General features: G+C 44.3%; 1 long non-coding RNA gene across 1 annotated transcript; it reads left to right on the forward strand.

Moving 5' to 3' along the window:
• The first annotated feature begins 441 nt into the window (after positions 1-441).
• On the forward strand, positions 442-6,376 carry LOC311432966. Its single transcript, XR_014690452.1, has 4 exons — positions 442-570; positions 663-857; positions 1,644-1,855; positions 5,166-6,376. It is a non-coding gene; the product is annotated as an uncharacterized lncRNA (long non-coding RNA).
• The last annotated feature ends 7,835 nt before the right edge of the window (positions 6,377-14,211 follow it).

Genomic DNA, 14,211 nt, shown 5'->3' on the forward strand with positions numbered 1-14,211 from the left:
GAGGCTTCCTAATAAATATTGCCTTCACTCCCTGCATCTGCAGGTCTGTGGCTGTGGTCTGCTGCAGAAGAGAGCTGCTTGGGCATCCCTGCTGCTGGCACAGTGGGCTGAGCACAGTGGAATGGCACGGCCTCTCCTGTGTCAGCACCAGGCCCTCTCTCTCCTGGGACAGAGCTGGTTCACATACTGGGTGACCACATGGCAAAGCTCCCAAGCTTTGCACTAGCCTGTTTCAGGAAAACAGCAACAACAACAACAAAAATTGGCAGAGCAGAGGGACAGCACCATGTGAGTACATGCTCCTACTCACCAAAACACAGCTGGCTAGAGTTATTTTTAGACCTGCTTTGACAAGGTCCCTTTAAATTTTACTGGCTTTTGTCAGTTTTTATCACAGAGCTAACATTGTTTAAATGCAGCATATTATTTTTGGCCTGTGAATCATACCGCTCACTCAGGAACCTTTTCATGCAAGCCATTGAGAGGCCTCTGTTTTCATGGCATCGGATTATTGCTAAAAAACTAATCACCAGGTACAGCAAAAGGGCTTCAAGGACCTGCTAATTAAGAGTAAGTTATCAAATAGCTTCCTGGGGCTGTAAGCCATGCAAGCCCCGTTGCTCTTAATGAGGGTTTCTGCTGCTAAATACTCTTTTCTATAGGCACTCATATATACACACTGCAGCGCCTTGGATGCGAGGGCTGATGCACTCTCGGCTGATTCCCTCCCGCTCTGGAGCCACGTGGGGTGTCCCCGGTGCAACATCAATAAACCCAAGCAGCAGGCAACCAGAGAGGCCCCCCGGGATTCCGCGGCAGGGGCATCCCCGGGGAGCAGCGGCAGCAATCATTGGGTTGTGGTTTTGAGGGAAATGCTGGCAGAGGAGCTGTGGGAGTGTCACGAGGGAGGGTGAAGCAACAGGGGACTTTTAAGCAGGAAGGGAAAAAAAAAGTTTGTTTTTCATCTGTATTCCCAAAGATGCCTGGTCTCTATATAAACATTGCCTTATTCTTAAGCACCGTCAGCATCTGGTGACAGGGAACATCCTCCTTTCCAACAGAGGAACATTGCCAGCCCTGGCCAGGCTCATATATGGGGCTGCCCTCAAGCATCACATTTTGTGGGGCTGAGTGCCTCACCCAGCAGCCTGCCAACTGTGCTGCACTTTGGGAAGCAAAACAAAACCAAAGCACACATTTCTCTGTTCTTGGAGTTGGCTGGGGGTGGGTTTAGGAGATGATTTGCAGCTGTTGCACAAGCCCACAGATCACTGCAGGCATCAGCCCCTTTGGAGCACCCAGGGGAAGGAAAAACAAAGCCCAGAGGAGGGTCTAGGAATGCAAGTCCTCACACTGAGCAGTCCCAGTTGTTGCTGGCTTTCCTCAGCCTCCTCAGCCTGTACACATCCAAGAATGGCTATTGTAGAACCACAGGAATATCCAAATCATAACATATGTGTGAAAATGAAAGAAATGCTTGTGCTTTTTTTTTTTTTTTTTTTTTTTTTTTAAGATCAGGTCTGGGGATTCTCCTCTGCTCTAAATAAAAACAGAGAAACGGAAGGGGTGGGGGTGGGGGAAGAAAAGTACAAGGCTTGCATTTCCCATGCTGAAATAAAGAAACAATTTGCCTTTTTGCACAGGGGAACTCCACACTATTCATTCCTCTGCCAAAAGCAGTCCCACAGCATGACCCAGGCACGGCTGCAGCCCAGTGGCAGGGCACAGGACTGGGCACCACCGGGTTGTCTGCAAAAATAACTTGGCTGTGGCCATGTTTCTTCCTCACTGCCCTCCAAGCGAGGGGGTAAGAGCCCTGCACACCAGTCCTACCTGCCCTGATTTCTCTTAAAAGGTGAGCCATGCTGTGGTTTGTTCAAAAGGGAAGGCAGCAGGGATGGATATGACAGACTAAAGAACAAAGAGGTTGGGAGAGATGAGAAGCAGCATTAAACCAGCAACAATCCTCTGCAGAATAAAAATGGTAACTACCAGGAAATGATGGTTTAGAGAGATACCAGACTCAAAATACCATATTGGAAGGAAAGGGAAGGGGAGGGGAGGGGAGGGACAGCAAAAGCTCGACAGGGACATCTTCAAACCTATTTCCTGTGCATTGCTTTTCTGCCCATTCTCTGTGCCTCCATCTTAATTTAAACCAGCTTTTGAGGTTAACTAGGACCTTGGTTTTGGGGATAAGTCTGATGCTTGGTGATTTTCATTAATTGCAAAGAGCTACCAGTTGCCACTACAGTTACCAAGCAGCACACTGGAAATATACTGTGCTTACCCAACCTTTCCGTTCACCCTGTTAGGCAGTGCCGTAAGCATATAATATGCAACCCATGCATTAAATGCAACAAGTGAGCCAGAAGAGCAACCGACATCAGGGCCTCATACAGAAGTACAATTCAGAGATATCCCTTCCTATGCCTGTCTGAATTTAAAAAGCAATTGGACTGTGCACTTAGTCACATGGTCTAAACTTTTGGGCAGACCTGTGCGGTGCCAGGAGTTGGACTTGATGATCCTTATGGGTACCTTCCAACTCAGGATATTCTATGATTTCTCCATCATGGAGCTGCTCTGATACAAATGAAGCAACAATGTAAGGTCATTCAACAGGTGGTCAAAATCACATGGATACACACACACACACACAGAATCCAGAAGACATAATCCCTCCTCCTTTCTTCAAACCATTTTTTTGATTCTAAACCAGCAACCTTCATAGCTTATCATCCTTTACAGAGATAGCACCCAAAGATAACAAGGCCACTCAGAACTGCTGCTCCCAATAACTAACTATTTGTGCAGGTATCTTCTGCATTTGAAAAGCAGAACAGTTTGAAGAATTATACTCCAGCTTCCTGAAAGCTGGTTGCCATTTCCTGTTTCCATTCCTTTATGTCTCTTTTCTTCTGCATATTTTCTTCCTGTAGATCACAGGATATTTTTCATTCCTTGTCTTCATCTTCTTTTGCCTGCCAGACTTGTCTCCATGGCCTAAATGCAAAGCTAACCATTCAAGCACATTGTGAAAGCAAAGGTGAACTCTGTGAGACCAATTAGAAAGAATTGGACAGAAGAAGGGCTTTTTTTTTTTTCCTCCACTGCAGAAATACATTTCAAATACATCTTTAAAAGTCTGCACATGTCCTACAGACTTATGCAGCTAGTTAGATTTGTGACAGCAATCCTCAAATCCATCATTTAAAGATGCCCAGACCATTGCACTACTGAGTCAACTCTAAGAACTCATTTAAACCTATATTCTCCTGTTCCACACAGTTTTTCGTGGCTCTATTTCATATTTTCACTATATATATAGTAACAAATAGGACAAAAAAAGGAAACAGCATATCCTAATTTTATGTTGTATGTATTTGGAGTACCTCCACATTGAAGCAGAAGGCTCCTGTTTCAGATCTAAAGAAGGGCTTTTGTTCTCAGAGCTTGTCTGCTTCCTCCCACTGCATGAGGCATACTAATGAAAGCTGCTACCTTATCCCTCCTGTAAGCTTGAGTCACTGCTGGAATGGCCTCTACAAGTCCAGCAAAGCAACAAATGCTGTGGAGTCACTGGTGAGCCACAAAAACCAGTTTCACAGAAGAAACAGCTTTGGGATTTTAATGACATCTGGCTCAGCTTTTTTGTTAACTGGTTGCTCCCCACAAACATTATTCTCAAACTATAGCAAAGCTCTTGTATAGCAAAGTCTGTCCTGTCTTTGAGAAACAATCTCCTATATCATGAAGATGTAAGCCATTTTTGGTGCATGTAAGATCTGCTTATTTTATGCATTAGCTTTGTGCTGATGAAGAGCATCTCCTTTGCAACAGTAAAGCAAAGCAAAACGGCACTAGCAAATCCCTCTGGTAGCTTCATATCCTAAATCTGCAAGCTGCCCTGAACACAGACCCTTCTGGTCCTTTGCAGAACCTCTCGTAATTGCTTTTTGCTCTGCTTGTAGAAACCCTACCTGCATGATTCAGCCCCTGTTAGTTGCACAAGGTCACATTTTGTTGTGTGTGCATGCACACTGTCACGCTGCATTTCCTGGCTCCACTGTAAAGAGACTCAGGCATGCAGCAAGGGAGAAGTACAACAGCAAGCTCATCTGGACAGCTAGGGGAGCAGGGCTGTAGGGTGCACCACAGTTTCTACCTCCCACACAGTACAGATGCAGCCCAGGTGGTTTGCAGATCCTTTATTTCTGCACTGATGGAGGAGCTTGAAGGAATGCAGCTCTGGACAGTCTGGAAGTCATTATTGCATGGCACTGTCTTTAGAGTAGCTATTCTGCCTTGAACAAAGCTTTCTGAGAGCATATGCAGCCTAACTTTTATGACTGAATAAGTGAAAGCTTTACTTAAATTTATCCACCAGGGTATATAGATCAATCTTTGCGACGAGTATGCATTTGCTAAACCAGGAAAACTGTTTTGGAAAGCAAAGATAAGCTGTTCAAGGATTTAGGAAATACCTGCAAAGAACCAGAGAGGCCCAACATCATTCAGCATAGACCTTCGCTGCTCAGTACAGTCAACCATATGCACACATGATACTTGGCCTTCCTGAATTGCATGTTTTATGCTCTTTTTTTTTTTCTTTCCTTCTTTTTTTTTTTTTTTTCCTTAATAAAAAGAAAAAAAAATAAGTAAAGTAAAAAAAAAAGCAATTCAAAGCACCCTCAGCATGTGCTGCAGTCATGTGCCACATCCTATCTGCTGCTAGGGAGGATTGAACTCAACATTCTCCACAGACAGTGGTTTGATCTGGTCACTGGTATTCTTGGCAAAGTCTTTCCTCTAACACAGCATCAGTTTCCCTCAGCTCCAACACCAAACTGGCTATCAGATCACAACTTTTGCAACCTTTATATGGTAAGCATAAATGTTTCTGTCTTGTGGTCACATGCAAAACAAAATTTCTCTCCCCTTTAAGTTTCCTAAAACAACATAATAACATTAGCTTTTGAGCTTGGAAATTTGCATCCCAGTGGAGAGGATAGAGACAAAAGGATAAGAGAGCAAAATAAGCAAAGCTGGGAATGGCTGTCCTTTTAACAGAGCAATTTGTCCACCAACATTCTGGTATGAGCTTTAGGTCCTTTCCGTCCTTTCCTTTAACTAATGACATTCACTGTTTGGTTATTCGTTAGTTTTCAAACAGTCTGGATTCTCTTCTGCTCTGCTCCTGGTTTCATCATGAAGCATGCACAAAATAATGCCTGATTTCATAGCACTGAGCCCACTCAGCTGACAATATATCACCTTTCCTTGAAGCCACAGTAGACTGAACCAGATTGTTTTACTCCACAGTTACGGCACATTTAACCAGAAAAGCAGCAACATCTTGATTCGTGTTTATTGTATGAACCCCTCCACAGACCAAAGGAAAGAAACAGGCCATGCTTATGTACTTCTATGTAAATGAATGCTTCTGCCACCAAAGCCAGAGGAATAACAACAAACTGAACCCAAGAGCACAGGCGAGCTCCTGGCTTTTAGTATCATTGCAGGATCACCTGCTTTTTCCACTGTGCTTTCTGTATACATGCTGGGCTGAACTCCAGGGATTAATTTACCACCCACCATGCAGTTTTACAGAGGAGGAAGGGATCAAAGGCTCGTTCAACAGCATGAAGCTGTCACTAATGACGCAGAGGCTGACACTTCCTCTTGGCAGCCCAGGGCACAGAGGGAAGTGGCACTGGCACCTCATTAGGTGGCACCAGCACTCCTCTGTAGGACAGAGTAACACTTCTGGGAGCTGGCACTGCCCTGCACTTGCTATGTTTGGCTTTGAGAACCTTCAGCCTCAGCATCCCAGCCAAATTTCATCTCTGCTTATGTGAGGCTGGTGCTGATGGTAAACAGCAAGAGTCTCATCCAGTTCTGAGGGTTTTTGATCTCATTGCCACTCTGCCTCAGTCACCAGCACAAATCATCACTGGTCAGAGCCACCTGAAGCAGCAGCACTCAATGTCAGCAAACACAAAAGCAGGCAATGCCACTGCTGTGGGGCATGATTTGCTGAGATACAGGATTCTCTCAACTCCAAACTGCTGTCTTTTCACCTGTTTCCACCCAATACTTTGTGACCACAACCCTTGCACAGCTCATCCAGGATCTCAGGTTTATTCAACACAAGAGTGACTACGCCTTCCCTTTTTAATGTGTCTCAAAATGTGCAAGCAGAAAGCATTACCATGGATCTCTCCTCAGTCTTACAATTAAACAGGAGAAGAAAACTTCTGAGGAAAACAAGCAAGCAGCTCTGTCCTGCAGGCTGCAGATGAACTCAAGCTCACTGCCAAATGTGAGCAATTGTTTAGCTGCATGAGCAATAAACAGTAGAATGAGCTGATAACCAGCATCTTGAATTTGGCAGGGGCAGGTTTCTTGGTTTCTCTTCCAGCCCCACTTTCAGGAAGCAAGAATGTAAGAGAACTCCTAAGTGTATGAAACAAGATGACAACAACAAATCCTCCAGCAGCTGGTCCAGGACGCAGACAGGTCTACCAAGCACCTTGAAAGTGCTTCACTAAGAAGCTAAAACATGTGACCAAGAAAGCTCAGGCCCCTCAAATATTGTGCAACATTTAGTGTTTAAGTAATGTGTTTTCAGAGGGCAGCAGAAAGGAAGGGCTCAGTGCAAGAGTTTTGTAGCATATGGCCTTATTCCAAACTCAGATTCCTCACAGATATGTCTGATTATTTAACCAAAAACCAAGTGAAGTGCTGCAAAAGCTAAAGGCACTTCTCCTCAGCACTGAAAATAGCTGTAAAGTAAGGAAGCACACTACTGTGCTACACACAGCAATACCAGTAGGGATGATAGGAAAGGTAATGTGGATTTTGTCAAAAAAGATGGAAAAATGTTGATTTTTTGTTTGTTTTCTCCCATCTCTTCCTTGAACGCAAGTGCATTTCTACATACAATAACATTAAAAAAAGTTTTAAACAGACAGCCTGCCTTTGAGAAGCCACCACTGACCTGACCCAGTCCTCAAGATCCTGATATAGCACATGAATAAAGCAGGCCCTGGCAGCAGGTACAGAAGTAATACAGCTGCTCTCTCTTTCCCAAAACTTACAAGCAGAGATAGCAGGGCTGAGGAAGGAGGCAAAGTGTTCTTAATGTCACCTTGGTTATCTATACCTTTGCCTTTGTCTATGCAGATTGCAGATGGGTACCTATGTTAGAACTTGTTACTACCTAGCGCAGCTAGGTAGATAACACAGGTTTTACTACAGAATTTGGAGGAGATGGGAAAGGGAAAAGACACACAGACAGTAAGATCTGTGCAAATTAAAAACTACAGAGAGCAAGTGTATGAATGAGAGCTGAGAGGAAACCAGGGGAAGTAGCCCAACCCCAGCATCTTTAAGTGGGGGTCAGTCCTGGTAAACAGGATAAGAAATGGAGAGGAGGTGTAGACCACTTCAACTTGGAGAAGCCAGGTGTGAATGTGCACAGAGACTTGCTCAGAACACAGTCCTTTCTTATCTCATCTTCAACAAGGAACCAAGAAAACTCAGAGGGGAGATCTCCAGGTGAAGGAGCTGGGTAGCAGGAAACAACTTGCCAGCTCTTCAACGGCACCATTCACACACTGCTGTTGCAGAACAGTAGCTAAGACACTGAGATATCACTGGTACTTGCACAGCCTTCTTACTAACCCCTGTTTCAGTAAGGAATGGCTGACAGCTGGATTCTCATTACTGAAGTAGGACACAGAGCTACAGGCTGTGTCAGAGCCTAGTGATATCTTATGTGAAGACCACTACAAGAAAGCACTGCTGGTAGACACTGGGAAGAAACCCACTTTTTGTCCCCATCGCTAGGCAGGCAGTTTCACCAAGTCACTAAATTTCATAATGTTGTTGACATCACATTGTTAGCACCATTAAAGCATTTTAATCTTTATTTTACCCATGTCTATGACATACTGAAAAATTTACTTTTTTCTTTTCACTGTCAGGGGACAAACAGGAACTGAACATGGATTTGATATACTAAGGAAATCAGTGTCCCTGGGGAAGGAAGTCCCTGTAAATAATCAAAGCTGAGATAGATTCAGGGACTACAAAAGCACAGGCTATAGATGGGCCTTGTCTTTATTTCATTTTTCCATTATCCATTTGCAACCATAGATATATATATATATACATTTAAGATAGATTTGCACTTAAGCTACAACTGTTCAGCAAGTACTGACTGATGCGGTCACTGTTGGGTGACTCTCTATTGCCTCGTACTTCAAATAGCTATTTATGATTGCACATACACCACAAAGTCAGCACAAAGAGTTGTGGCTAGACCTTAGGAAAAAAAAAAAAAAAAAAAAAGAGGGTTTATGATCTTTGGAAAAGAGGGTGGGCCACTCAGGAAGACTAAAGGATGTCGTAAGGATGTGCAGGGACAAAATTAGAAAGGCCAAAGCTCATCTGGAGCTCAGTCTGGCTACTGCTGTTAAAAATAACAGAAAATGTTTTTATAAATACATTAACACAAAAAGGAGGACTGAGGAGAATCTCCACCCCTTACTGGATATGGCGGAAAAGTGGTGATGAGAGATGAGGAAAATAATGAGGTGCTCAATTCCTTCTTTGCCTCAGTCTTTAGCAGCAAGACCAGTTCTCTGGTTACCCATTACCATGACCTGGTGGAAGGAGATGGGGAGCAGGATGTGGCCCTCACAATCCACGAGGAAATGGTTGACGACCTGCTACAGCACTTAGATGTACACAAGTCAATAAGGCTGGATGGGATCCACCTGAGGGTACTGAGAGAACTATTGGAAGAACTGGCCAGGCCAGGGAACTATAGGCCTGTCAGTTGGACCTCAGTGCCAGGGAAGCTCATGAATCAGATTGTCTTGAGTATCATCATGCGGCACTTGCAGGGCAACCGGGCAATCATGCCCAGTCAGCATGGGTTTATGAAAGGCAGGTCCTGCTAGACTAACCTGATCTCTTTCTATGACAAAGTGAAGCCCTTAGTGGATGAGGGAAAGGTTGTGGATGTGGTCTATCTTGACTTCAATAAGGCTTTTGACATCATTTCCCACAGCATTTTCCTCAAGAAACTGGTTGCTCTTGGCATGGACTGGCGTACACTTCGTTGCGTTAAAAACTGGCTGCATAGCTGGGCCCAAAGAGTCATGGTGAATGGAGTCAAGTCCAGTTGGAGGCCGGTCACTAGTGGCGTCCCCCAGGGCTCAGTACTAGGGCCAGTTCTCTTTGATATCTTGATCAGTAATCTGGATGAGGGAATCGAGTGCACCTTCAGTAAGTTTGCAGATGACACCAAGCTAGGTGCGTGTGTTGATCTGCTCGAGGGTGGGAAGGCTCTGCAGGAGGATCTGGATAGGCTGCACCGATGGGCTGAGGCCAACTGTTTGAAGTTCAACAAGGCCAAGTGCTGGGTCCTGCTCCTAGGACACAACAACCCCAAGCAGAGCTACAGGCTGGGAGATGAGTGGTTGGAGAGCTGCCAGGCAGAGAAGGACCTGGGAGTGATGGTTGATAGTCAGCTGAATATGAGCCAGCAGTGTGCTCAGGTGGCCAAGAAGGCCAACAGCATCCTGGCTTGTATAAGAAGCAGTGTGACCAGTAGGTCTAGGGAAGTGATTGTCCCCCTGTACTCAGCTCTAGTGAGGCAATACCTCAAGTACTGTGTCTAGTTTTGGGCCCCTCGCTACAAGAAGGACATGGAGATGCTTGAGTGGGTCCAGAGAAGGGCAACAAAGCTGGTGAGGGGTCTGGAGAACAAGTCTTTTGAGGAGCTGGGATTGTTTAGCCTGGAGAAAAGGAGGCTCGGGGGTGACCTTATTGCTCTCTACAGGTACCTTAAAGGAGGCTGTAGAGAGGTGGGGGTTGGTCTGTTCTCCCACGTGCCTGGTGACAGGACGAGGGGGAAGGGGATAAATTTGCACCAGGGGAGGTTCAGGTTGGATATTGGAAAGAACTTCTTTACCGAGAGGGTTGTTAGACATTGGAACAGGCTGCCCAGGGAAGTGGTTGAGTCACCATCCCTGGAGGTCTTTAAAAGATGTTTAGATGTAGAGCTTAGTGATATGGTTTAGTGGAGGACTGGTTAGTGTTAGGTCAGCAGTTGGACTAGGTGATCTTGGAGGTCTCTTCCAACCTAGGTGATTATGTGATATAAATCACTTTCTGTCTTGCCCTTAAACATACATATAAATAAAATCTCATGCAAGATGAAGATGAGAGGCCAATGCAGAAAGTTGCATAAGCTTTCTTTCAACAGTTGAACTTTTCTGCTTTCCATAAACAGCAGGTTGCAGTGGCTGTGTTCAATAAAGTTCTGAGAAGGAGCAAACTCTCAGGATATTTTTATTGGTTACTGCTAACTCTGCCATGTAGTTAGGCAAGGCCCTTGGCTTTTATTAGCAGATAGAGCATTTTTACATTTGTCTCTCACACAACTGTAAAGAAGAGCTAGGAAACTCAGATCCCTAGAAGCTACTGAAATCCTAGACAAATAAGATTGGAAAGAACTAAATCTTGTGCATTACGCTAACCACGTGAGTTTTGAGAGCTTGCCTCAGGATTTGAGAATGTTAGAGGAGACTACACCAGGCTTGCAATTTTGCCAGTTATATTTCATTTCATTTCATACATTGGGACAGTCAGAGAATCATTATTGTAACTGTTATTACAAACATCCATAAGGACAAGGCTCACGCAGCCTCCTGCTATATGCTAAAAAGCTTTCTTAGCTAATACTCCTTAGAAAATGTGCCTTCTGCATATGCTCCTGCATTATCCACAACAACACCAGAACTGAGAAGAGATGTGCTATATCAGTGCTGGACAGGCTCATGTAACATACAGAAAATGCTGTAGAAGAACAGCCCTGGGTTCCGCTTTCAAGGAATGCCACCCTTAACACAAGTCAGTTTATGACAGCAGTAAATTAAAAAATAATTAAGCAATTAAATCCAGGCATAGGATAATAAAACTGCATTCATGATGGAAACAAGTGTCAGAAAGTTTGGACAAAATTGTACTTGCCCCACTCATCATGTCTTGTTCACCTAATAAAATCCACCTAAGACAAGTTCCATTTCCATGTAAGTCCCTGGTTCCTAGAGCATACCACCTGAAAAAGAAGCTAGACACAAAGACAAAGCTTTGTTTTCATATTCTTTCCTTCCTTCCACCTCCCCCAATGCCACCCCCCTCAAAAACAAACAAACAACAAACAAACAAAAACAAACCACTTTCCTAGTCTTGGTTTTGAATCCTTTCCTCCCACCTGTCCTTAACTGCAGTCACCTGCCTGCAATGTTCTGCCTTGGTCTTACTTGTTTTGCATTAATGGATGCAGCCCTGGCAGAAAGCAAAATAAGCCAGCACAAAAATATCAGGAAATAGTTGAAAGACACCTCATTGTTTTTTAAATAAATTACCAGCCCACGAGGAAGCAGGAATACTTGTTTCTAGCAGCAGGGGCAGCTTCCAGGTCCCAGAGCAGAGCCTCTTCTGTGCATTACACCTTGCAGGCCATTTGCATACATAATCACACACACATCGTAGGAACGAGTACTTATTGCTCCTATTTTTCAGTCTCATTAGAGACTGGTGGAAGTGTTAACTAGGCCCTGCATGGCAATAATGGACTTAAGGGGACTGCTTGGTAGCCTGGAAATACAATGCCAATCAGTGGAGCACATTTCAGGGCGAAGAAGGGTAAGCTCTCTCTCCTAGAAGAGGGCATGAGCAGAGGCTATTTTGTGTGCATAAGGTGATTTACAACACCAGTTACTTGTTAGTGTGCTGCAGCTGGATCACATTAATGGACCAAGCTCTGAATTTGCTTTAGTACAAAGTCAACTACTACTGCTCAAACCAGGTGAGCCCCTACAGCAGGCTGGGAGCATTGACAGGGTGCAATAATGTGGCTCAGCTGCAGGGGAGCAGTACATTTGAGCTGGGGTGTGGTTTCAAGCAGATGGAAAATGGATCTCCCCAACCTGTCCTACTTAATCTGTAGCAGTGCATCTGCCTTTATCCTGATGTGGTCCCTCTTCCTTCCTTGTGAAAGTCCCTCCATCCCTTGTGAAAAAGGCTTTGGATTTAATTTCCTGTTCCACTGAACCTTGAGTAGATGTTCACACCAATGGGGAGAAGGCAAACCCCTTTTCCAGTGTATTTGCTCTCTGCATCACACTGGCAGTGAGATAAGAAAGGCTCTATGAAGCATAACGTGAGAGACTTCAGGCCTATCTGGCACTCATCCTTTCTTTGTGACTTTTCTACAGTGGAACTTCATCCCTTACATCCCTTAGCTAAGCTGAAGGATATGTATCCTGCTTCTTGTATATGGGAAAACAAAGCAGATGGTTTCAGTCTGTGGGACAGGTGTCCACGTCACAAAACTGTCACCAAACTTCACGCCTTCTCAGCCCTACTGGCTAAAATCCTCCACAAAAGAAAAACATACCTTGCCATTTTGCATGCATCTACATTCATTTTTGTGAATTCAGGCATCTGCTGAGGAGAAGCACATCCCTTCCTGTTTTTAAAGTTGTCCTATAGCAAAACCATCAAAAAGACTGGTGTGAAGATAACTTGTTAAGTGCTGAAGGCCTGGTGTTATTGATATTGCAAATCAATAATAAAAAATGGCCTTTCCATGCCATTCTCCTATTCTGCTCCTACCTTTTGTCATAGGGATGAGTCTTAACCAGGTGGAACAGAGGAAGCAGCTCATGACGGCGCTTCCTCTCCTCAGACAGCCTGTGAAAGTAATTGAAAACTATTTTCTACTGTATTTCCTCAGAAAAGGCCAATGACATTGTCAGAGTCCAAACCATATTCCCATCTTTTTTTCTTCACTTTTTTTTTTTTTTTTTTTTTTTTGGCAAGGGATTTTCTCATCCATCCTTAAGCAACCACAAGACTATCTACATCTTTATTTTTCCTTCTTAAGGCAGAAATAATCCATTTGGGTTGTGATGGCTGGAGTGCCTGGGGAATTGGGATGCAGGTAATCTGAACTAGGGGAGAAGTCAGTGAAGCATGGGAGGATGTTTAAATGATTTAGTGTGATGACTGTTTCCTACATGCATGCACATCACTGTCTGAGTTTGTAGGAAATCATCCCACGTGGAGCCTTATGTCCAGTATCAGGGGGGGAAAAAAGATCCAAGAGAAAAACCAAAACAACCCAAAACACAGCAGATTGCTCAATGTTCCCTCCAGGCCAGTTAAAAGAGGAAAGAGAATTTTTAAAAAAAAAAAAAAGAGAGAGAGAGATCACTTCAATGCAGTCTGCTTGGCCGAAGCTAAGCCCTGTCCAGGGGGACAGCCTCTGTAGGAGGAACACTCAATTGTAGGAGGAACACTCAATTGAGTGTATGAGGAACACTCAATTGCCATGTCCTGTCACAAGAAGGTTTGGGCAAGGCTTGGGCACAGCAAAACACCTGGGTGGAAAATATTGCCAACAGCACTGCAATTACAGGGACTCTGGCCCAGAAAAAGCTGTGTGCATTTTCCAGTGCTAATTAGGGCAGCATGGCAAGGTGGAAGGGGAGGGAAAAATGAGGTTTTCCATGGGAATTTAATTTTATGAATATGGTATGAGTACCATTTTTGCTCTGCTTCACTCTTGCCCCATCCAGTCACATCTGGGAAGAGGGGTTGTCTGAAGATGGAAGACAGCAAGAAAAGAAGGCGATAGGCAAGGGCTCAGATTTTGTCACCCAAAGCCCTCACCCCATGTTTCCATTCCTGCTGGAGGTTCAGAGTGACTCAGGCTCTGGCTGCCCTGCTGCGCACATGTGTGAGGGACTCCAGCTGCACACAGCAACATGAAGGAGGCCGAACCTTTTCCCATAAAAAATGTCAACACTCAGTGTTTTTCAACCTGGAGAACCTTTGCCTACTAATCCTCTCAGCTTCCTTTCCACCTCCACAGCCTATTAACAACTCAGTTTCTCTTTCACAGACCGCTGTGTTTCCCACTTCTTCCTTTGGCACAAGGGAAAAGAGTCACAAAGGCTTCTTAAAGTAAGGCAGAGACATGCCTACACTGCTAGCTACAAGCAAGTAAAGTGCTGCTTATTTTCACTCACTGCCTAGAGAACAACAACCAGTTACACAAAATAAGTAGCAAAGCTCCCTCGTCTTCTTAAAAAAAAAAAAAATCTAAAAAACTTATGTAATTGT

Source organism: Aythya ferina (genome assembly GCF_964211825.1).
Source record: "Aythya ferina genome assembly, chromosome: 2".
In the NCBI taxonomy this organism is placed as follows: domain Eukaryota; kingdom Metazoa; phylum Chordata; class Aves; order Anseriformes; family Anatidae; genus Aythya; species Aythya ferina.